Below are 26,204 nucleotides of genomic sequence, written 5' to 3' on the forward strand. Positions count from 1 at the left end.
GATGTGCCATATTGTGACAACTGTTTTGATTATTAAACTAGGTGGCAATTGACTTGCAAGGCTGATAATAATTGTATGATTGACCATTTATGCCTGTAGCAGACAACTATGGTTTTTTTGTCTACAACTTCCATCAACTCCTGCCATCACAACTAATTTTTAATGATTAAGGAATCTCCAGGCCCAAAAACGTCTAGAGAACTGTTGTCCACACTGGTTTGTGCACAATTTTTTAAAAAAAAAAAAACTGAGGACCATTTTGAAAGTATGTTTTTTCCATTCAAGTTTTTTTGCCAAAATAGTCAGTTAAGCCACATTGGTATTTCGTTCTATTTACAATACTGCTTTTGTCCTAGAAGTCAGGTGTATAATTGTCTCCCTTCTTCAAGAAAACATGCTGCCTGAATAATCTAATCTTCTTGCATGCAATAGCATTATGATATCTCCTTAAACCAATCTTTCCTATAAATCTCATTAAGCAGTTAAAAGTTCCCCATGTTCATTCACAGCATTTACAATGATAAAGACACTTTTAATATACCATGTTTGACCTCACCATTGCAGGACTTGCCATAAGCTCCAATCTTTTTTCCCCCTGAAAGTACAGTTAATGATAGCGTTGAAAGCTGACCAGCTCTGAAGACCCCAGAAATGTAAACATATTGGAGATGTGCACGAAGCCAAAAATCTGCTTCATTTGTATTTATGAAATTTATGCGACCCCCGTTTTGATTCTAAAGTGTTTGTAAAACCCATAACTAACTGGTTTCAAAAGAGCCTTGATCTCCAGTCCTTCATTAAAATAACCAATGCTCCTTTCTTCATCTGGAGTTCAGTGGTTGACTTCTTTTAGGTTGGGTTCATTAGCTTATTCATTGGCTAAACATCTGTTTGCATCACTTTTTCCTTCAGTCCTACAATGGAAAGAAAAGCACCCAAACCCAAGGCATTATGGTCACTTGATGCATCAATAGTAAGCTAAAATAAAAATATGCTAACTCAATTAGTAAGTGGACAAGATTTCATCTAACAATATCATAACACAATTGGCATGTCATTTGTTACGATATATTGCCCTGGTGGTATCCTAGTTAAGGGTGATGGGATTTGTAGTCCAACACACACAGAGGCAGCACATTTTAAAAGATTGAAATATAACTATTTGCTGTGCATGTCTTGCATCTATATTGTCATCTGTATGAGATTGTTCTGTTTCCTTAAAACAACAACAATGATCTAAGCAACAACATAATGGGATGGGGTTTTGGTTGGGGTATATATGGGGTGAATTGTGCAGCTGGCAAAAAAAGGGGACTTGGAAAGAGAATGATAAATGTGCAGTAGGGATAAGGGAGTGTGTGAAATCAGACACATGTTATGCATTGGAGATACAGTGTTTGAATGGAAATTTATAACAGCCGGAGCATGCAGAAACTTTTATAAAAGCTTTAAAAGCCTTTAAGAGTTATTATGTACCTAAAAAATGCAGACTCTGAGAGGTATGCATTTGATGAAGCTGCAAGAATAGCCAGATAACTTGAAGAATTGAATTGAAGCCGATTCATGAAGAAATCATCATCATAAGTAGATTAGGGCCAGTTGAAAGATTCTTGGCACCCTAGGCAAACTAAGGCTTTATATATATATACCCACACACGCACGTTTGGGACAGAGAAAAATGAGATGTTCAATATTCACTTTTTATTTATTTGGCATTCAAGATAAAAGTGTTATAAAAATATGAATGATTTTTTTGTTTTAAAAAACCCATTTCATAGAACCTAACACAATTACACTATATAAAGCATCCAGTAGATGACAATATAAACTTCAACATGGGTTGTTGTAGGTTTTTCCGGGCTATATGGCCATGTTCTGGAGGCAATTTTTCTCCTGACATTTCGCCTGCATCTATGGCAAGCATCCTCAGAGGTAGTGAGGTCTGTTGGAAATAGGACAATGGGTTTATATATCTGTGGAATGGCTGGGGTGGGGCAAAGAGCTCTTCTCTGCTAGAGCTAGGTGTGAATGTTTCAACTGACCACCTTCATTAGCATACAATGGCCTGCCTGAACCTGGGAAAATCTTTTGTTGAGAGGTGTTAAGATGTGCTTGGTTGTTTCCTCTCTGCTGTTTTGCTGTTGCAATTTTAGAGTTTTTTAATACTGGTAGCCAGATTTTGTTCATTTTCAAGCCACTGAAATCCACAAGCATGTGGACAATTTCAACAGAAAGGAAGAGACCATGAAAATGCTGGAGACGTACTTGTTACATGTCGAATATACTACTGCAACATTCTCTACATGAGGTTGCCTTTGAAGCTTCAAGAAGTCCAATGGGCAGCAACCAGGTTTCTAACTGGAGCTGGGCACAGGGAGCATACCACTCCCTTGTTGCACCAGCTCTACTGGCTGCCACTCTGCTACTGAGCACAATTCAAAGTGCTGGCTTTAGCCTATAAAGCCCTAAACTGTTCTGTCCCAGCTTACCTGTCTGAATGTATCTCCTCCTATGAACCATCTCAGAGATTAAAATCGTCCAGGAAGGCCTTGCTCTCAATCCCACCCCCTTTCACAGGCACGACTGGTAGGAATGAGAGACAGGGCCTTCTCAGTGGTGGCCCCTCAGCTATGGAACTCCCTCCCCAGGGAAATTAGATCAGCCCCCTCCCTCCTGTCCTTCAGGAAGAAAGTTAGATCCTGGTTGTGGGACCAGGCATTTGCACAGTGATAGTGCAACAATTGATATCTCAATGCAATAATGAACAGTTACACATGACAATTGGAATGGCTCCTGATTGTGTAAATGGAGGGCGGGGAGGCAGAGTTGCGGTAGTCTACAAAAATTCAATCCCCCTGACCAGAGGCCCCCATCCCGCAGTCAACTAACTTTGAATGTGTCCACCTGAGGACAGAATAGGGATTCTGTTAGTGTACCGCCCACCTCGCTGCACTACGGTCTCCCTACCTGAGCTAGCAGGGGTGGTCTCGGGCCTGGCATTGGAGTCCCAACGGCTCCTTGTGCTGGGGGACTTCAATGTACACGCCGAGACTACCCTAGTAGGAGCGGCTCAGGACTTCATGTCTTCCATGGCAACCATGGGGCTGTCCCAACGGGTATCTGGCCCCACTCACAGTGCTGGACACACATTGGATTTGGTTTTCTGCCAGGGATGGGAGCAAGGTGGCGGTGTTGAGGAGTTGTCCATCTCTCCGTTGCCATGGACCGACCACTATCTGGTCAGTTTTAGACTTACTGCACCTCCTAACCTCTGCAGAGGTGGGGGACCCATTAAGTTGGTCCGCCCCAGGAGGCCTATGGATCTGAATGGATTCCTGACAGCTCTTGGGGATTTTCCCGCCGCCTCGGTTGGTGATCCTGTTGATGCCCTGGTGTCCCTCTGGAATGGGGAGATGACCAGGGCAATAGACACTATTGCTCCGGAATGTCCCCTCTCAAGTAGCCGAGCTAAACCAGCTCCTTGGTTCAATGAGGATCTGGCAGCGATGAAGAAAGAGGAGACTAGAGCGCATGTGGCGTTCGGACCCAAGCGAGTTAAATCGAACACGGTTTGTTGCCCTTCTAAGGGCATACGCCGTGGCAATAAAAGCAGCAAAGAAATCTTTCTTTGCGGCCAATATTGCGTCCGCAAAGAACCGTCCAGCTGAGCTGTTTCGAGTTGTCAGAGGTCTATTAAATCCCACCACCCCGGATGGGAACCCTGACAACTCGACGGCCCGCTGTGAAGCATTTGCTCGGTTTTTTGCAGACAAAGTCGCTTTGATCCATTCTGGCCTGGATACCATGTTAACGGTGGTCTCTGAGGATGTAACACGAGCACCTGCTTGTCCGATTTTGTTGGATTCGTTTCAATTGGTGAAACCTGAGGATGTGGACAAGATACTTGGAGGAATGAGGGCAACCACATGCATCCTAGACCCCTGCCCATCCTGGCTTCTAAAGGAGGCCAGAGGGGGATTGGCTGAGTGGGTGAAGGTGGTGGTTAATGCCTCCCTTTGGGAAGGCAAAATTCCAGCCAGCTTAAAACAAGCTGTAATAAAACCGCTGTTGAAAAAACCATCACTGGACACCACTCAATTCGTCAACTATCGGCCTGTTTCCAATCTCCCCTTTTTGGGCAAAGTCCTGGAACGTGTGGTGGCCTCACAACTCCAGGTATTCTTGGTAGACAAGGATTATCTGGATCCAGCACAGTCTGGCTTTAGGCCGGGACATGGTACCGAGACAGCCTTAGTCGCCTTAGTGGATGATCTCCAGCGTGAGCTAGACAGGGGGAGTGTGTCCCTGTTGGTTCTGCTGGACCTCTCAGCGGCCTTCGATACCGTTGACCACGGTATCCTTCTGGGACGCCTCGCGGGAATGGGCCTTGGTGGCACTGTTCTACAGTGGCTCAGGTCCTTCCTAGAGGATCGCAACCAGAAGGTGTTGCTGGGGGACAACTGCTCGACCTCACAACCATTGTCTTGTGGGGTCCCGCAGGGTTCAATACTGTCCCCCATGTTGTTTAACATCTACATGAAGCCGTTGGGAGAGAACATCCGGAGTTTCGGGGTGCGGTGTTATCTGTACGCAGATGACGTCCAACTCTGTCACTCCTTTCCACCCACTACTAAGGAGGCTGTTCAGGTCCTGAACTGGTGCTTGGCCGCTGTATCGGACTGGATGAGGGCTAACAAATTGAAACTGAATCCAGACAAGACAGAGGTACTCCTGGTCAGTCGAAAGGCCGAACAGGGTATAGGGTTACAGCCTGTGTTAGATGGGGTTACACTCCCCCTGAAGACGCAGGTTCGCAGCTTGGGTGTGACCCTGGATTCTTCGCTAAGCTTGGAACCCCAGGTTTCGGCAGTTTCCAGGGGAGCATTTGCACAATTAAAACTTGTGCGCCAGCTGCACCCGTACCTTGGGAAGTCTGACTTGGCCACGGTAGTCCACGCTCTGGTTACATCCCGCATAGATTACTGCAACGCGCTCTACGTGGGGTTGCCCTTGAAGACTGCCCGGAAGCTTCAGATGGTCCAGCGTTCGGCAGCCAGGTTGCTAACGGGAGCGGCACTCAGGGAGCACACCACTCCGCTGCTGAGCCAGCTCCACTGGCTGCCAATCTGCTACTGGGCACAATTCAAGGTGCTGGCTTTAGCCTATAAAGCCCTAAACGGTTCCAGCCCCACTTACCTCTCCGAACGCATCTCCACCTATGAACTGACTAGGACATTAAGATCGTCCGGGGAGGCCCTGCTCTCGGTCCCGCCTGCGTCACAAGCGCGTCTGGCGGGGACGAGGGACAGGGCCTTCTCTGTGGTGGCCCCTCGGCTATGGAATGCCCTACCTGTAGACATCAGACAGGCCCCTTCGTTGCTGGCGTTCCGGAGGAAGGTCAAGACGTGGCTCTATGAACAAGCGTTTGGCTAAACAGTGCAACTGAACACAGGAAGACGGTATAATCGAACATAGGAAATGGTATAAGGATTATGAGAACGGATTCTGATTTTTACTGAGGCGTTGATATGATAATTGATTGTTGTTTTGTCTGTTGTATATGATGTGTTTTAACTACTTGTTATTATGATGATTTGTACTGTGTAAACCGCATTGAGTCGCCGAATTAGGCTGAAAAATGCGGTATAGAAATAAAGCAAATAAATAAAATAAATAATAAATAATAAATAATTTTAAATAACTGTTTTAATTGATATGTTTTACAGATGAGATTTTAATGTATATGTTGCTTTATGCTGATATGTGTAATATGGTTAAGGTTCTTAATTTATAGTATATATTATTGTCTATAAATTATGTTTTGGTTTTCACGTGTATGTACGGCATTGGATTTTGCCACTATTATGTTGGAAACTGCTTTGAGTCCCCTCAGGGGTGAGAAAAGCAGTATATAAATACAGTAAATAAATATTATTATATTATGGCAAAAAGAACAAGGTGGCATGGCTTCTCTAGGAACCCTCCAACAGGAGTAATTCCCAAAGGATATTTCTTGAATTCTTTGAAATAGTTATCAATTAGAGAAAACCCAGAAGGTGTAGCTACAGGGATGGGCGAAATTAGGGTATTGCCCTCCTTCCTGCAAATAAATCTGCCCATTCAGATAAAATTTAACTACACCCTCAAATTTCTGGTACTGCAGAGCATGGGTTGTTGACATTTTTTTTCACATCTTTGCTTTGTAATCGACAGCACTTTAGACAAATTAACAAAATCTTAACTTTTTCATTTGTCTTCTATGAAATTTTGTGAGGCATTTTCTGCTCAATCTTTCATGGATACTGAGTATGACTCTTATTTTCCATAGCCAGGCACAAAACTCAAGTGATACTCTCTTTGAAACTATAATGGAATTGTGTTGACAAGTGTATCCATGCTCCACAGCATAAAATGAATAATATAATGAATAATAATGTCCATACAGCATTTAATTTTGCCGGAGTTTGTAGGCCACCTTGAATTCCCAGCAGGGTGAGAAAGGTGGGGTAGAAATGAAGTAAATAAATAAATATAACCCAATTTCTGAAACAGCAATTATGCACAGTTTCCCAAATCCAATATTTGATACTTTCATTTGCCAAGATATTATGGGCTATATCCAATTTTTATCCAAGTTACAATAAAGCCACTTTAAAAGTCTGGTTTTATGTAATATCTGTTATAAACTTTTCTGCATGGATAATAAATGCAAAAGATGCAAACAGAAGATGCCACACCAGTGCCAATTGAAATAAAATTACAATTTTTGTTTACCCTAGCCTAATTCAAAACTTTTCTAGAAGTGACATTTTAAATGTATTTATTACATAAACCACTTCTATTTTATTTATGGACCATATCTCTAGGAAAGGTAAAAATGTTCTTTGCATTTTAGGGGAGGAGGGAGATTTCTGAATGGTTTGTAAAAGTCCATAAAGCAGCTTGAACTTTATTAATAGTCACACTACCGCCATGTGATGTTTTTCCCTGTCAAGCTGATTTTATACAGACAAGGAGATGTAAATCTATGAATAACATTTGCATATGTGTTTTCTCAATCTGTTATGGTATACCTTAATAACACCTGTATCACATAACTCAAGAATGAGCACCCAGTCATGGCAGGTGATGCATTTAATGGGAATGAAGAAAATGCAATAAGAGATTTGACTTTTGGGAGAAAAAAAGAAAGGAGTCAGATGGTGAGGAAAAAAATAGAGATGTTTGGGTTTGTGTATGAGACTAGGAAACATCCAGATTAGTGCTTTGATACAACTTGATCTGTCATCCTATAGATGCCTGGAATTTACAGTTTGTTACAGGAGATAGAATTCTCTACCAAAGAACTGTAGTGTTGTGGTTTGGGGAGGATGCTAAAGTTTCCTACGTACCTCGTCAAATAGTAAAACTCATTATTCTGGCAGTTGAAGTGCTATCAAACAGCTCTATTTGTACAGTATGGTTACAAAAAGCAGCATTTCAGACCCATATGTGCTATGTAAGGTAGCAAATATACTATTGGCCTACAGCACTCCTCCCATACACAGTGCTCCTTGGCATCCACACTAGGGTTTAGTTTTGAAATGCTCTGTGGATACCAAAATCTCTAGAACTTCATTTTATACAATGATATAGCAAAATTATATTTCTTGTTTAAAATTATAAACTCAGGGTTTCCTTTCTGGATTTCTTTTCATTTCATTTCTTTTGGAATACTTTAAACCAGTGGATGGTTAAATCCATCTTTCTCAAATCTATCAGGAAGGTTCTCCTCCAGCCCACAATAGAAGCAATATACTATGTGGAAGAGCCTTCTCTGCTGGGATATCCTGCCTATGAAATGCGCCTCCAAGATCTGATTGACCTTGACATTCACCTCATTTTGTCACCATTTGACTCTTCATCAAACATTTTGACACTCCATTGATAATAGTTTGAGGACATGTATTGTTTACATTGTTTATTACATCATATCATTCCTGAATAATGATGGCGCCATGGTGGCACAATGGGTTAAACCCTTGTGCTGGCTAAACTACTGACTTGAAGTGGTTCAAATCCCTGATACGGCATGAGCTCCCATCTGTCAGCTCCAGCGTCCCATACGGGGACATGAGAGAAGCCTCTTACAAGCTGGTAAAGCATTCAGGTATCCCTTGGCCAACATCCTTGCAAATGGCCAATTCTCTCACACCAGAAGTGACTTGCAGCTTCTCAAGTACCTTCTGTCACAAAAAATTCTGAATAATAAGATCTCTGAATAGTCTATATAAGATGGTTGGATGGATGGACAGACAGATTAATGGATAGAGACAGACAGTTGTGAATCTAAGTACCTGGTAGGCTGTACAAAAATTATGATACAAAGTAGCCACATCTAAACAATAATGTTGTTGGTGATCCCTCCAAAACCATCATGGTTCTGACCTGAAGGAACTTTGAACAATTGAAAACTTGGATCTTCTTTATCATTCCTGACATGTACAACTCTTGAGTCCTAGCTTAATAATATATTGAAAAATCATAGCCAGAAAAACTTAGCTTTAATGAAAAGCTTTTTCATTATTTTCTTGGAGAACCAGAAACATTATGAGCAATAGTTCGTATATGGTATGGAGAGATTCTTTTTTTAGCCTTAAGGTGAGGTCTAGACCACACTTTTGTTGCTTTATTGCTCTGTAACTTGCACTTCAAGGGGTTTTTTTTCATTTCCTAAGAACTTTATTCTTTAAAATGTAATAAAAATGTGTTCACAGGGGAATTTGTTTTTTAATGCAACCCTTATATCAAAGCTATTCCAGAATGCAGAGGCCAAATTATGACTGTTTGGCTACCCTAACAAAATATATTTTGTATATTTTCATTAAGAGAGAGAGAGACAGAGAGAGACGGAGAGTGAGAGAGAGTCCATCATGATTGTCCAACGGAGGGGGGATTAGACCTGTATATTGCAGGTACCCGTCTGTGTGTATGTGTGGGTGAATCTCAGAGTTTCAAGATACTAAAGAAACTCTTCCTTCCTTATTTGATTCTCACAATAAGCTGTTGGGTAGAAGATAGGTGAGAAACAGGATGACAAAAAGTTGTGCTTACTATTTTGGGGCATCCTGAAAATGCAGTGACCCCAATGCTGATCTCTATATTGTGAGACTCTGAGCAAACTTGGGAGCTACATGAAAGCTACACCCTCAACCCAAACCAGGACAATGACTGCATGGTAGCTGCACAAGCAAATAGTGACAAAACGCGATTTGTGCCACTCGTCCACTACTCAGATCTTGCACTTCTTAACTTACCTTAGTGTTGCCTGGGATGACAATATCCAGCATGCTGAGGAGACAAGGGGAGGAAGGAGAGGAAGCTAAGATAAGTTAGAGAGGGCATGGTAGGTGCATCCCCTCTACCCAGGCTGCCTGGGTCTGGAGAAAGCAGGATGGTGCCTAATCATCTGTACCACTTCTTAAACAGGAACTTAATAGGAAGCTGCACAGTTGACTTCATGGGACCAAAGTCGCTGGACAATTCCAAGCTTTGACGGTCTGAAGTATCCAGTAATTTCAGGTAACATGGGTCAAGACTGCATTATGCAGGATCATCTCCATATGTTAAACAACCATGGAGCTGATCCTGCACTCCTGAACCATAAACAACATGTCAGGGCACATCCTGTATCCATATAATCTATTATTGTCAACTCTGATTTTTTATGGTTTCAGTAGCATGCTTTCCATTTTCTGACTGGAGATCACTGATTTTCCTCAATGGTCTTCCATCCAAATTCCAACCAGTCCTGTGGCATACCAGACAGCTCATGCCAGTCATGACTGAGTGTGTATGTTCTCTTCTGGAATGCAATTTTTATTCTCTTCTTTAGACTCCCCTGGAGACATATCTAACTGATGCAATCTATTTTATCTTTGTGACTTGTTTTAACAATGATTAAATTTTTGTATGCTCAGAGATGGAAAGATACTATTATACCAACACAGAAAGTTGATGAAACTATTTGAGTGGCTTAGATAGCTAAATTAACAATGTTGATAAAGAACAAATCAATTTTTTAAAAAGATTTCAATTTAGTTTTCAACTTTTTGAGAAATCATTGGGGGTGAGATCAGTACTGGATTTCAAGAATTAGTACAGATATTCTTGTTGCCCCTAAGTTCAATGTACAGAAATTGACTGTAGTGAAAACTCCACAATAGCAACAGTAACATTGGAATAGAGTCTTTACCACATCAGAGGACAATGGGCCAGTTTTGGACTACAGGATCGGCTGTATCACAAAGACTGCACTTCTCTTCTCCAAGATATTAATGATCACAAAATTTGGGGAAAATGTCTATGGGAAATATCATGGTGCTCACTGGCATCCAACAAGAGAAGTGGTTGCTTCACTCTGCCTAATAACAGGGAATACCACTTTATTTTTATCTTTCTGAATCAAGGAACAGTAAAGTGAATGTTAGCTAATTCTGACAGATTTCTAGCCCGAGCTAGATTTGGGACCTCCTGAATCAATGTAATATGCAGCAAACTCTTACAATATGCCCACATGTATTGTCGAAGGCTTTCGTGGCTGGAATCACTGGGTTGTTGTAGGTTTTTCAGACTATATGGCCATGTTCTAGAACATGGCCATATAGCCTGAAAAACCTTCAACAACCCAATATGCCCACACCTCTAAAAGAAATAAAATTCAGCAGGATATTGATTGTTTGCAGATTTTGCTCTCTGCATTCAAGCATTTTAAATGAGCATTTTATAAAGCAATATTTTGATTGAAAAACTGCCTTTGCCAGATTGTGCAATCATTAGAAGGGGTAGATTCTGTCTGTATTGTCAGAGCTTACAGCTTCTGAAATTAACTCCCTACTCGTTTTCTTTAATTAAAAGCAGTCAGCCAGTGGAAGGGGATTTGGGTAGGGGCCATGGAAGTGGGAGAAGGAATTGACCTTTTGTCCTTGCTAGTTTCCTGACTTAAATCTCCCTCCTCACAAAGCTGCTAATAGCTACAGCAAGGGGAAACAGAAATATGCGTTCTACTTATCCTTTCCCCCTCCCTGCTATTGACCAAGGATAGCTTCAAGGGGTGACTAAAAGAGGTGTGAGTGAGTATCAGGGGTGCCTATATATGCACCATGTTTTAATGACATCAGATTTAATTTTTTGATGATATTATCTTGGTTTAACTTTTGTATCTTATGCTTTTTAAATAATTTGGTATTATTATTATTATTTGCTATTAGCCCCTGGTGGCACAGTGGGTTAAACCGCTGAACTTGCTGAATGGTTCAAATCCAGAGATTGAGGTGAGCTCCAGCTGTTAGTTCCAGCTTCTGCCAACCTAGCAGTTCAAAATATGCAGATGTGAGTAGATAAATAGGAACCACTTCTGTGAGAAGCTAACGGCACTCCATGCAATCATGCTGGCCACATGACCTTGGAGGTGTCTACGGATAATGCCGGCTCTTCAGCTTAGAAATGGAGATGAACACCACCCCCACCCCCAGAGTCAGACATGACTAGACTTAATTTCAAGGGGAACCTTTTACCTTTTTATTATTTTCTGTATGCTGCTTTGAGTTCCAAACTGGGTGGAAAGAAAGACAGAAATGATAGTCACTAGCCTCATCATACCCCCATGCATCTCACACAGAGAGAGATAGGGAAGAGAGGTTGCTTTTAATTAATTATCATTTATCTTGAGCTTCCAACTGACAATGTCCTGGCCTATGAGTGAGAAGAACTGGCGGACAAACTTCCATCACAGCTGGGCCCCATTCGCAACTGAGAGCTCCTCCCTCTGAGGACTATATAAAAACTCTTTTGAGGTTACAGTTCAGCACCTTGGATAGCTACTTAAGAGATCGCATAAACTTTGCAGTGGATTGACAATTGACAATGGGCCCACAAGCCACTCTTTGCCTGTCCCTGGGCTACGTCAAGATGACAGGAGTTTATTCATAGTCATTCGTTCATCTAAAATCTTGCAAGAAGCAGTACAGATGTGTTTGCAAATGAACAATTAAGATTAAGAAAATGGCTTGGACCGAGGCAGTTTATATATGGAATAAAGAGCACTACTGATGTTTTGTTTGGGGTTGCAAGGCAACATGAATGATTTGGTAACTAATAGGGCCAAGGCTTGTATCCTGTTGAGCAGTTATAAATGCCATGCTAGATTTACACATTTGTAAATGTTCAAAAGTCACATTTACAAACATGACACTACAGGCCCGTAGTCAGGATTTCGTTTCGGGGGGGGGGGGGCTGAATTTTTTTCAGGGGAGGTTGGGGGGCTGAGTTTCGGAGGGGGGGCTGAGTCTGAGTAAGGCCTTTTCGCGAACCATCATGAGAATTTGGGGGGGGGCTGAAGCCCCTCAAGCCCCCCCCCCCCCCCGGCTACATGCCTGTGACACTATTATCATGATTCCAAATACCTCCCCCAAACTTATCACAGCATCCAGCATCCACACAAGTGATGCAAGGCTGTTATTCTGAAGAATCCCCAGGTGCCAATGAGCTGTATTGTGGCAAACTCTGAGAAACAGGGCAACTATTTGTTATGCTGAACATTGATAGTGGGAGGGGACTGTAAATGAGCTGTACCCCAGTTATCGGTACAATAGATCTCCTTTGCTTAATGTGGTTGCTAACAGAGTTTGGGGAGTCAGGTTAGGAGAGCATATATAAGTATGTGTCTGCTGCAGGATTTCGGCCAGCATTATTATATAAAGCACACTGAACTTGCTGGATAGAATAATGTCTAAGTACAAAACCTTAGACCAATCTTTTCCAGAGTGTGAGGATGGCAAAATGATAAAAAGGGGAGAATTCTACATACTGATGGTGCCTCAATTATTCCATTTTTTTATTATTATATACATATGTCAATCTTAGAGTAATACCAAGCCCTTAAGGCAAAAGTCTTTTCTCACATTCACACATCAATGGAATTTCCCATGTAGAGAGAGAACAGGCTGTTGGAGCTGAATGTAACAGTGCAGATGTGAGTGCAAAATTTTATTCTGGCCCATTTACCATTTCAAACATAATATTTAAATTACAGTCTTAACCTTAGCCCAAAGAAGTTACTGGGAAAATCTGGATATGACCTTTCAAGATGTAATATAAATGGAATGTATGTGTATATATATTTTTTTCTTTCCTTCCTTGAGCTTGTCTATTTGACTAGTGTCCAATTAAAGATGTTTTCATATCTATTTGCCACATCCTTCTTATATTAATTAATGGGCTGAGTGAATGGACCAATCAATTTTCTAATCAATATGAGAGCTTGAGAATATCAGCTGATGGTTTGTGAAGCGATTGGCTAAAAAAATAACTTTTCCAGTCTTATACTTAACTGCCTTGTAGGAAATAAGGCAGAAGAAAGAAAAGGAGAAGAAGAAATAGAAGAAGGAGAAGGAGGAGAAAGAGGAGAAGGAAAAGGAGAAGAAGAAGGAAAAGAAGGAGAAGGAAAAGGAAAAGGAGAATGAGAAGAGGAGAAGAAGGAGAAGAAAGAGAAGAAGAAGAAAAGACAGAGAAGAAGGAGGAGAAGGAGGAGGAGGAAGAGGAGGAGGAGGAGGAGAAAATGAAGAAGAAGAAGAAGAAGAAGCTAGCAACTGTATCGATGACATTTTGTTTATGACATAATTGCCCTCTAAATCTTATGTACTCAAGTATTGGTCTTTTATTATTAGAAAAATTAATCTCTTGGGCTACAGTTTCCAGAATTAAGTATTTACGTATTTATTTGCAGCATTTATATTCCGCCCTTCTCACCCCAAAGTGAATCAGTGCCGATCACAGAACACAAACATGGCAAACATTCAATGCCGTTAAACAGACAGGGCAGACAACAGCTAGAGGTATAAATCAGCATTTTCCCAACTTTGGCATCCTGGAGTCTGTGCTCAATTCCAGCCGTAGGGGATGCTGTTACTCCATCCTTTATGACGAAGAGCCTTTAACCACAGACTTCCTCCTTCCTTTGATTGCCAGCATTTTCTGGTATTTCCTTTTTATAGTGCTGTAAAATACCCCCCTGTTTAAGCAGTGCCTAATTTCTCTACTCACAGCTCACAGCTGTTTTCAAACTGCTTAGGTGGACAGTGAGCAGGGCTGAAGGTCGGGTGCTCATCCTGACTTGGGCTTCAAACTGCCAATCTTTTAATTGGTGTGATCTATTGCTGCTGGTGATTAACCAGATGTGCTAAAATGCAGGCAATTAGCAATCAAAAGTTCGAATTTCTTCATATTTAGAATGAGATGAGCTTGAGGTTTTAAAGCAACCTCAATGAGAAAGTAAGAGATAGGGGTAGATTGTCATATTACTAAGAATGTAAAGAAATATAGTGGGTTTTTTTCTTTATCCACTCTAAGAATATAGGGAACAGCCTATAGTCTTAGAGTGGATTATCTACTCTAAGAATATAGGGAACAGCCATGAGTTTCTCCAAGACATTCTTCCTCTCAAAAATACATTTTCACTAAAATATGTGGAGTTTTGCATAGATTTTTGTGCAGTTTTTTCCCCATAGGAAACACTGTATTTCATCAACTAGACTGTGTGATTTTACTTAGGAAAATTTCTGTGCATGTACTGAGCGTGGCAGTCATACTTTTTCTACTACACCTCCCAGACTCCCCTGGCAAGCATAGCTATATGCTATGTTTAAATCATATCTCAGTCATTTGGGGGCTAAAGATGAATATGCAAACTAGCTTGATTGAGAATTATCATGGGTGACATGCTAGTAAAGCACTGTCTATAGAACTTCATAGTTTATCAACACCTCAGAGCAGCTGTCATTGACAAATGACGAATTGGCATACGTCAACTCTGCTTTGCAAATCCTCAGAAAAGATAGCCAAATTATTGAATAATCAATGACTGCATAGTGTTTATTCTCCTCACTAAGTATAGGTTTTGATTTTTGAATGGGTTTTGATTTTGGATCTATACCAATCTGAAATCTTTCTTTGGATGGATGATTTACAGGCTTTTCAGGTTTCAGTGGAGAGAATTTCAAATGTCTGTTCTTGGATAATTAGAATTAAAATAGCGGGGGGGGGGGGAGTGGTCTCTTAGAAACCTTTCTGGTTTCTAGTTTTTCTTACAACAAAAGTATATGTGACTCCAAATTGTATCACCAGATTCTTCTTTGATAATATACAAAGTTCAGATATTACTGAATGTGGGCTTGGTAAGTACTAATTAGGGAGTCTCCGCTCTATAAATTTACTTTCACATTTTTCCCAGTTTGCCTTTTTTTTACTCCAGTGCCATATCTGTTTCCACCCAACCATTGCTGGCCCTTCCATTAAGTGCAGTGAGGCAAACATCTCTGGTGACATATTTTATTATTATGTTTGTTTGTTTATATTTTGGAGAGCAGGAATAGTACTTCCCGTATATTCCTTGTGAAGCTCCCTAGTTGTTTCTCCTCTGAGGAAGAAACCTTTTGTATGTGATGTGCATATATGCTACATAATCTCTTGTGGGTCCTTTAAATTCACAAACTGTCTCAGAAATGGTGGCCAGCACTATCCCATAATGAAGGCAGAGTTTTGTTTGGTTTTTTGAAGTTTTGGATTGAAAAGTGGTGCCATTTTCTCTTTCATCTTATGCGGCAGATTTGAGGGGAGCAGCTCTTGAGAGCCAGCATTGGATTATGACTCTGGAGCCCTCTTTCCACCATGAAAACACACTTGGTGATCCTGAGCACAGCACACTCTCTCAGCATCAAAAGGAAAAGAAAGTCCCTAAATAAGAAAACTTGCCAAGAAAAACCCATGCTTGGTCACCATACATTGGAAATGACTTGGAGGTAACAACAACAACCAGAATAACAAGCCCTTCTCTCACTTCCCATCTATACTGCCATATAATGCAGTTTATAACTGCATTATATAGCAGTGTAGATGGCCACGGAGCCATTACTAAAAACTCTGCAATTTAGATCTGTTAATAACCACATAAGAAAGCCACATTGTAGCCAATCATTCCAGTCAGCTGTTTGAAACACAAAGTCATCTTAACTGCTTTAAAATAAACAAACCAGCAGATAATTTAGGAAGGAATAGCCTTGTTGTGAAACAACAAGAACAACAACCACAACAACAACCGCCACCGAGTCCTGTGCTCCAGGCTGTAATATCAAACTGCAATGGATCAAACCAAATGACAAACTAAAACCCTTGTCTGTTCAGATATCACAAAACACTACTAGAAAGTTCGTGGCACTTTAATAAACTTCCTTGGAACAAAACCTGCAAATGGAACACAAATCCAAGATAACACCTGGGATGAGTTATGGATCTGTTTCGGTTATTTCCCAAGCTATAATTCATGGGGAACAAGTGAAAACTAAACGGATCACAGACCCAACAAATAGAGAAAGAGAACCAGTCATAAAATAACAAATACAAACATTCTTGAACCTGCACAATGTTGTATGTTTTCATCTTTTTTACATATTTCTCATATTTTAAAAATAGAACTTAATTAAGAACACATAGGGAAGTGCATAGTCCTGAGAACTGCCTATTACACTTAGTCTGGTTTTGATGGATTCAGCCTGTTTGCGTACATTGTTCAATATTTCTGCAATACAGATTAGCAACTTGTGATGCAGAATACCAAAGAACTTTGGCAGAATTCTTGCACGTTTTAGCAGAAGCAGTCATCTCGGCTTCCTCCTCCTTTCTCCTCCTTTCCTGAACTGGGTGTCAATGCTGCAAAAATTTGGCTTTACAAAGAAATAGGATATCAAATACAGCTTGCTGCTGCATAAACCATTCATGTCAGTGCTTATGTGTGACACTGCATAATTTTTTATAAGTTAATTTCACCCACACATCACTACTCCATCAACGGATGGTGTCATTTTATCTCACATTAAGCCCCCACTCCACCCCTTTAGGCCTAAGTATTTCATAGGTTGTGTGTGTGGAACCTCTGGACTGGTGTTCATTTTCTCCTAAAAGCCTGGCAAAGCAATGATATCACCTCTTTATGGTTTGCAGTTTCAATTAGTGTTCAAAGGCTGCCTTTTCACTCATGCCATTTGGTCTATTTCAATGCCTTGCTGCATAAGAACTTTCACGTTCATTAATATCAGGATCATTAGGACACGTATTAGGTTCACCTTAATCTAAACGAAACTGGAAGCTCCTTCATCACATTTGACATCTGAGTTTTGGAAACAGACAGCAACTTCCCGAGCAGAGTAAGAGAAACCATGACTTGAAACAGAGTTTAACTGCAGAAGGTCAGCCAGGATATATTTTGTTGGGTGTGATATTGCAATGTATGTGATATGCAATAGTAATCATGATTTAAATAAAAATAAAGTAGGCTTCAATAACAAAAAGAACAACAACAACAACAACAACAACAACAACAACTGTGCAATATTCTGGCATTGTATATTTCTGCCGCTTCTGTGATTGTTCATTTGTATTTTGACTCTGTAGCCCACTTTTCGATAGATGTCCAGAATCAGCAGCATCCACTGTGGTTCTTTTTATCCTGGTCAACTACCGAGCCGTATAGACTTCATTTTGGTTTGTTTCTCCATAGTACTAACGGGTTAGGTGCTCTTAGTTCCACTCCTCAGCTGAGACATCTCTAACTAGATTGGACCTGCTGGTAATTACACTACCACCAGCACAGCTCTCAGCATCCTTGGAGTAGTTAAGCCCCTACCACAACAAGATGGCACCCATCATGACCACTAATAATTCACTGCATCCTCGCGGTGATGTTGACCGGCTATATCTGCCTAGCAGTAAAAGAAGCAATTGAAGAAGAAAAACATGCCCTGGCAGAATATGTAGGGGAAAACAAAGAACCTGCTTTGATTGAAGTCAATAATCAGAAACTTCTCAAAGCACAGCAGACAAACTGCACTACAAAACAAAGCTGACAGGTGGCACAACAAAGAGTTGCATGGACAGTTCCTTGACAAAATTGGAGGAAAAGTTGACAAAGAGAAGATCTGGCTCACTAATGGAACACTGAAGAAGGAGACAGAAGGCCTGATTCTTGCATCCCAGGAGCAAGCTATCAAAAGAAATGCAATTAAGGCCAGGATTGAAAAATCAGCTGATGACCCAAAATGCAGACTGTGCAAGGAAGCTGATGAAACCATTGATCATTTCCACAGCTGCTGCAAGAAAATCACATGGACAGACTACAAACAGAGGCACAACTATGTGGCCCAAATTATTCTTTGGAACTTATGTCACAGGTACCACCTGGCAGTAGTAAAGAACTGGTGGGGTCATAAACCTACAAAGGTAGTGGGAAATGAACACATAAAAATACTGTGGGACTTTCAAATCCAAACTGACAAAGTTTTGGAACACAATACACCAGACAGCACAACTGTGAAAAAGAAAAAAGTTTGGATTATTGATGTCGCCATACCACGTGACGGTTGAATTGACGAAAAACAACAGGAAAAACTCAGCCATTATCAAGACCTCAAAATCGAACTGCAAAGGCTCTGGCATAAACCAATACAGGTGGTCCCAGTGGAATTGACACACTGGGTGCCATGTCAAAAGATCTCAGCCGGCATTTGAAAACAATACACATTGACAAAATCACGATCTGTCAACTGCAAAAGGCCACCTTACTTGAATCTGCGCTCATCATTCAAAAGTACATCACACAGTCCTAAACACTTGGGAAGTGTTAGACTTGTGATTTTGTGATACAAAATCCAGCATATATATCTTGTTTGCTGTGTCAAACTGTGTTTTGTGTCAGTAAAATAATAATAACACTTTATTTATATTCCGCTCTATCTTTCCAAGTGGACTCAGAGTGTATTACAACATACACAGATAGGCAAACATTCAATGCCTTTAATACGGTGAAATAACAATAACACACAAATACACAGAACAAAGGTAAAGGCTTCCCCTTTCATCTCTGGCTTCTGGAGGCAGTGCTCAACTCTGGCCATGGGGAGATGCTCTTTGTCCATTTCCAAGCCGAGGAGCCTGCTGCCTGTAGACACCTCCTGGTCAAAGTGGTACCTATTTTTTGTCATCTTTCTCTTTTTTAATTTTTTTTATTGTTGACACAGGTAGAATAAAATCACAATCCATCACCATTTTCAAGTATTGAAGTACATATTGAATACATATCAAATATTGTTTTCATAATTATCTTATCTATTCCACCTTTATCTCCCACTTGTGTCTATCAATTTTACACCCTTCTCCTCCTCCTCCCCCCACCCTCTGGGAACAGTACTTCTCTTTATTCAAATATTAATTTAATTGAACAATTGTATAAAGAGAATGGTTCAGCTCTTTATATCTTTCTTTTCCTTTGACCTTTTCTATCAGTCTTCCCCATTTCTGAACCCAGGTCTTCTTGATTCAGCATGATGTATATTTGGCTCTTCTTTCAGAGATGTAGTCCTGAAGCATAAAATCTGCTAGGTAACCATGCCATTTTTTAACTTCCCACTTTCTATGGTCTTTCCACCCCAAGGCCGCAGTTGCTTGGGTAGCTACTATCATGTATTTTATAATTCCCCCCCCCCCCCAACTTTGATATTTTCATTCTTGTCTAATTTCTGGGTAAAAAAAATCTTTTTTAGTCAAAACTAGTTTATGACCTATTAATTCTTTCATTTCCTTCTTTACTTTTTTATAAAAATCTTGTACTCTGTCGCATTTCCACCACATATTTAGGCCAATACTGAAACTTTTGGCTCGTACTGAAATTTTAAAAGGTAAAGGTAAAGGCTTCTCCTGACATTAAGTTTAGTTGTGTCCGACTCTTGGGGGTGTGTGTGTGCTCATCTCTATTTCTAAACCAAAGACATTGTCCATAGAAACCTCCAAGGTCATGTGGTCAGCATGTCTGCATGGAGCGCCATTACCTTCCCACAGAAGTAGTACCTATTGATCTACTCTCATTTGCATGTTTTCGAACTGCTAGGTTGGCAGGAGCTAGGGCTAACAGCCAGTGGCTTCAAACTGCCAACCTTTAAGGTATTGTCGAAGGCTTTCATGGCCGGAATCACTGGATTGTTGTAGGTTTTGTGGGCTGTATGGCCATATTCTAGAAGCATTCTCTCCTGACGTTTTGCCTGCATCTATGGCAGGCATCCTCAGAGATTGTTGGGTCTATTGGAAACTAGAAAAATTGGGTGTATATATCTGTGGAACATCCAGGGTGGGAGAAAGAACCCTTGTCTGTTGGAGCTAGGTGTGAATATTTCAGCTTGCCACCTTGATTAGCATTTGATGGCCTGACAGTTTTTTGGTGTGGCTTGTTACTGCCTGGGGGAATCCTTTGCTGAGAGGTGATTAGTTGTCCCCAACTGTTTTTTTGTCTGGAGTTCCCCTGTGTTTGAGTGTTGTTCTTTATTTCCTGTCATAATTTTAGAGGTTTTTTTAATACTGGTAGCCAGATTTTGTTCATTTTCATGGTTTCTTCCTTTCTGTTGAAATTGTCCACATGCTTGTGGATTTCAGTGGCCTCTCTGTGTAGCCTGACATGGTAGTTGTTAAAGTGGTCCAGCATTTCTGTGTTCTCAAATAATATGCTATGTCCATAGAATATTATTTGAGACATAGCATATTATTGGACAGCCTGAAAAACCTACAACAACCCTGTCAACCTTTAGCTCAGCAGAGTCCACAGTTCAATGGTTTAACCCATTGTGCCACTGCGGATGTTTCCCAACCAACCTAGGATTTTTATAAACATTTTTTAATCATTAAACTATGCATTTCCCAAAATAGTTGTTGTGTGACTTCAAGTTGTTTCTGATTTATGGTGACCTAAATGACAGGGTTTTCTTGCCATAATTTGTTCAGATGGTTTTCCCGCTTGCCTCTTTCTTACCCAAAGGTTTTCCAAAGTCACCCATTGGGTCTCCATAGTGGAGTGAGGATTTGAACCTTAGTCTCTCATGGTCCTAATCCAACACATAAGTCACTATACCATGGTGGTTCTCATCCATTTCTCATATCCCTCTCTACATGGGCATGTTTTTTCAACAGGCAGAATTGATTTCATATCTCCTCCCCACAAAACAGAGAAAGAGAGAGAGATCAACATTAAAAAGTCAACATCACTTTTCATCTTGAGAGGCTTGAACTCTGTTTTCTTTAAAGCACATTTGGACAGATGAGTTTCTGAGCTGATCCCCAGAACAAATTTTACTGTGCTCTTATTTGATGGGAATACTTACATTCTTTGGGTGTTAGTGTTAATCTGAAAGCTATCAGATCTACATCAGAGACTTAGCATATGAGAGGAACTCTTGTTCATTGGCCAGAATGCAGATGTACACTGAAAACAGGATTTGCAAAATTTGTAGTGCGCATAAATCAATAATTGAAAGAATCTGTCCTTATCCAACTGGGTGACTGCTTGCGTTTCTTATTTAAAATACAGTCCAAGTAGGTTGCTATAGTTACAGTGAACTTCTGAAATAAACTTTATTCCTCTAAGCCTTTCCCTGTATACAAATAACTAAAGAGCACCCATCTCATCAAATACTGAAGACAGAGGCTCACAGTAATCTTTTTGATGCACATCTTAACCTTCTGAGAGCAATATAATGCCCGACCTCTAAAGCCAGTATCAACTTGACCAGTCAGTTATATCCTGTTCACTGAACTGGATTAGATGGCAGAGTAGACTCATATAATCCAGGTCAAAGCAATTCAATCTGCATTATATGAGGCTGGATTTACACTGCCATATAATCAAAATTGAAGCAGATAATCCACATATCTTCCTTGTTAATAACTTTTGCCATCTTGGTTCACCACACACTGCCATTCCATGGTCATGCATATCCCAATTTTCATCAGTGAAAGGTTGGACAGAATGAAGTGTCTTTTATGACCTATAAACCGATACAATGAGAAACCACACTCTCCCATTGGTGTCTGCCTGGATTTTAGGCTGTTTGAGACAGATTCTGCCCTTGACCCTTCTATCCTCCAGAGGTGTATTTATAAGCAAAGACCTTCCTGCTGGCAGATCCCAAACAGTAGAATTCCCTTCAAAAAGAGCCTAGATGGGTTTCTTTGTAGTCTTCAAATGGCCAACGAAGTCCTTTTTATTTAGACCAGCCCAGTAGTTACACTGTTGTTTTATGTTGTTTGTTGCCATGCTAGTACAGTGGATTAAATTGCCTGCTATAGAAGATTCTGCCGACCAGAAGGTTGGCAGTTCAAGCCTGGCTCAGGGTGAGTTCCCATCATCAGCCCAGCTTCTGTTCACCTAGCAGTTCAAAAACAACAATGTAAGTAGATAAATAGGTACTGCTTTGGCAGTGCGGTAAAAGGAAAATGAAACAAGAGCATCTCCTCATGACAAGGCTTCTCTCTTTTCATCTCTGGCACAACCAGATGGCAGAGATTAAAAGAGGGAAGCCATGCCTCTGTTTATGTACTGTCTGTCAATTTTATAATGGCATTGAATGTTTGTCATATATGTACCTGTAATCCGCTCTGAGTCCAATCAGGGAGATAGAGTAAAATATAAATAAAGTATGGAATGGACTTATGAAACTTCAAACGCTGAGCTCAGGATTAACCTACTGCTGTGTTATTGTATTAATGTGTATTGATGATTTTAATTTTTAATTTGTAATTGTTTAATTTGTCTATATATGTATGTATATGTGATAAAGGCATCGAATTGTGCCTTCCCCTGTAAGCCGCCCTGAGTCCCGTCCCCCCCCCCCCGGGGGTGAGAAGGGTGGGGTAAAAGTGACGGAAATAAATAAATAATAAATAAATAAATATTACTCTTATTACTATTATTCTGATATCAGTCACACTGCATCTTTTTTAAAAGAAAGGATTGGTTTGTTATTGTTGCTGTATACCTCCAAGACATCTCAGATGTATAGTGACCCTAAGATGACTCTATCCCAGGGTTTTCTTGAGAGAGTGTGACTTACCCAAGGTTTCATGGTCAAGCATGTCATAGCCAGCACTTAAACCATTACACCACACAGGCATACTCATGGAATAATTGCTTACCAGTCATATTATTTCATTGGCATAAAATATTTTATGCCATATTATTCTCTAACCAACAAGGTCCTTGTAATGGTGGTCCAACTTTTATGGAATTCCTTTCAGTTGATTTAAACTTATCTGTGGAAATGATTTAGACTTAGTTCAGACCTTTTCCTAAAGGCTGTGAATGGTTTGTGTGAGATACTAGTTTCCTTTATAACTGTACACAGTGTTTCGAGAACTTACTTTCTGAGCTAAAACCAATGGAATCCTCCAGCCAGCATGGTCACTAGTTATGGGATTCTGGGATCATTCATTGTGACTGATGTGTCTTATTGTTATCCTGTGGCCCATGATTTCTCTAAACTCTGGGGCTCTCTTATCCATCCATCCCAGTTAAATATATGTTTAAATCAGTATTTCCCAACCTGGGGATTGGCCCCCCGGTGGGGGGGTTGCAAGGGGGTGTCAGAGGGGTTGCCAAAGACCACGAGAAAGCACAGTATTTTCTTTTGGTCATGGGGGTTCTGTGTGGGAAGTTTGGCCCAATTCTATCGTTGATGGTGCTCAAGGGGCTCTTTGATTGGAAGTGAATTATAAATCCCAGAAACTACAACTCCCAAATGTCAAGGTCTATTTTTCCCCCAAATTCCACCAGTATTCACATTTTGGAATATGGAGTATTGGTGCCAAGTTTGGTCTTGATCCATCATGGTTTGAGTCCATAGTGCTCTCTGGCTGTAGGTGAACTACAACTCCAAAACTCAAAGTCAATGCCCACCAAACCCTTACAGTATTTACTGTTGGTCATGGGAGTTCTGTGTTTCAAGTCTGGTTCAATTCCATCATTGGTGGAGTTCAGAATGCTCTTGGACTATAAACCCCAGCAACTATGACTCCAAAATGACAAAATCAACCCCCCCAACCCCACGAGTATTCAAATGTGGGCGTATCGGGTATTTGTACCAAATTTGGTCCATTGAATGAAAATACATCCTACATACCAGATATTTACATTACAATTCATAACAGTAGCAACATTACAGTTGTGAAGTAGCAACAAAAATAATTATATGATTGGGGGTCAGCACAACATGAGGAACTGTATTAAGGGGTCGTGGCATTAGGAAGGTTGAGAACCAGTGGCCTAAATGTACAGCATAGCTAAAATAAAAGAAGCTAGAAAATACTTCACTTGAAACTAAGCATCTGTAATTGCTTTATAGTTTTTCAAGCACAACCACCAAGCAAGTTATCTGGCTGACACTATAGCATTATATTCTTAATAGCTATTCTATGAAGTGCAAGAAAAAAAAACAGAGCAAACCTCTTTGAGAAAGAAAATAATGCATTTCTTTTCTCTTTTTTTTAAACTGACAACATAGAAAGGCTCCATTCCGTTACTGTGTTTATTTGTATTTAATTTAGTTTTTTTTTTTCAAAAGTCTACAAAGAAAAACAAGAGACACCAACCTAAATTGCTTATGGCAGTAGGTCAAACCAAATGTTTTTGGATTGGAAAATAAATTCTCAGCTAGAAGAGAAAAGCATGCATGGCTGAAGTCACAGACATGAAAAGCATCAAAACTGAACAGCTTCAGAACACAAGGGGAGGAAAGTGACATTTGACAAAGCCTTCTCATTTCAAAGAGCAATGGAGAAGAGGAGCCTTATTTTAAAGCCTAACTTTTTACTCAACCAAGCATTAATTTCTTTCTCTTTCGTGCATTCTTTCTTACTTTTATTTCACCTGCTGAAACCATTGAAATTGTTGTTCTTAGCTATCATCTGTGAGATGAATAGGGAAAAATAATGAATCAAAATTATAAGTTCAATGTTGATGCAATCACAACCATATATGGTAATATACTCAGAATTTCAATTTACTTATGCAAGACTGAGTAGAGACAACATGGGAATACTTGGATGTCCAAATGTCCTGGACTAAATTTCCATATGCCCCGTGCAGTATGGCCAATTTTAAAGTACAAATATCTGGACAGCCAAAGATTTTCTACCTTTGAGAAGAGTATGACATAACACAATGTTTCTCTTGAAGTCAGAACATAGCACAGTGTCTCTCTTGAGGGACTTCTCTCCATCAGATATGCTGTACTTTTAGGGGAGAGGGTTTCTTTGGGAATAAAGGGGAAATTTCTGCATAGAATCATAGAGTTGGAAGAGATTGCATAGGCCATCTAATCTAATCTTAATACAGTTCCTCATGCTAAGGTAACCCCCAAGCATAAAATTATTTTTGTTTCTATGTCACAACTTTACTTTTGCTACTGTTATGAATCGTAATGTAAATATCTGATATACAAGATGTATTTTCATTCACTAGACAAAATTTGGCACAGCTACCCAATATGCCCAAATTTGAATATTGGTGTGGTTGGAGGGGGGTTGATTTTATCATTTGGGAGTTGTAGTTGCTGGGATTTATAGTTAACCTACAATTAAAGAGCATTCTGAACCCCACCAACGATGGAATTCAACCAAACTTGGCATACAGAACTCCCATAACCAAATGAAAATACTGCAAGGGTTTGATAGGCATTGACCTTGATTTTTGGAGTTGTACTTCACCTACATCCAGAGAGCACCGTGGACTCAAACAATGATGGATCTGGACCAAACTTGGGACAAATCCTCAATATGCCCAAATGTGAACACTGGTGGAGTTTGGGAGAAATAGACCTTGACATTTGGAGTTGTCATTGCTGATCATGGGAGTTATGCGTGGGAAGTTTGGCCCAATTCTATCATTGGTGGGGTTCAGAATGACCTTTGATTGTAGGTGAACTATAAATCCCAGCAATTACAACTCCCAAATGTTAAGGTCTATTTTCCCCAAACTCCACCAGTAGGAAGAGAGATCCACTGCTGAGCAGCTCTTATGGTCAGGATGCTCTTCCTAATGTTCAGGTAGAATCTCCTTTCCTGTAATTTGAACCCATTGCATTGTTCCACAATAACAAAAGGTTTAGTGTTATGTACTTTTTTTACTTTTAAGTTTCAACAAACATAGTTATTTCCGTGTGACTTCATTTCCAAACTATACTGACCATAATGTATTCCCATCAAGAGGTTTTCTTGGCCAGATTTCTTGGGAATCTTAGGCTGAGAGAGTGTGTCTTTCCCAAAGTCACCCAGTGAGTTCCAAGGAAAGCAGGGGTCTG

Source organism: Anolis sagrei, chromosome 3, assembly GCF_037176765.1.
Source record: "Anolis sagrei isolate rAnoSag1 chromosome 3, rAnoSag1.mat, whole genome shotgun sequence".
In the NCBI taxonomy this organism is placed as follows: Eukaryota; Metazoa; Chordata; class Lepidosauria; order Squamata; family Dactyloidae; genus Anolis; species Anolis sagrei.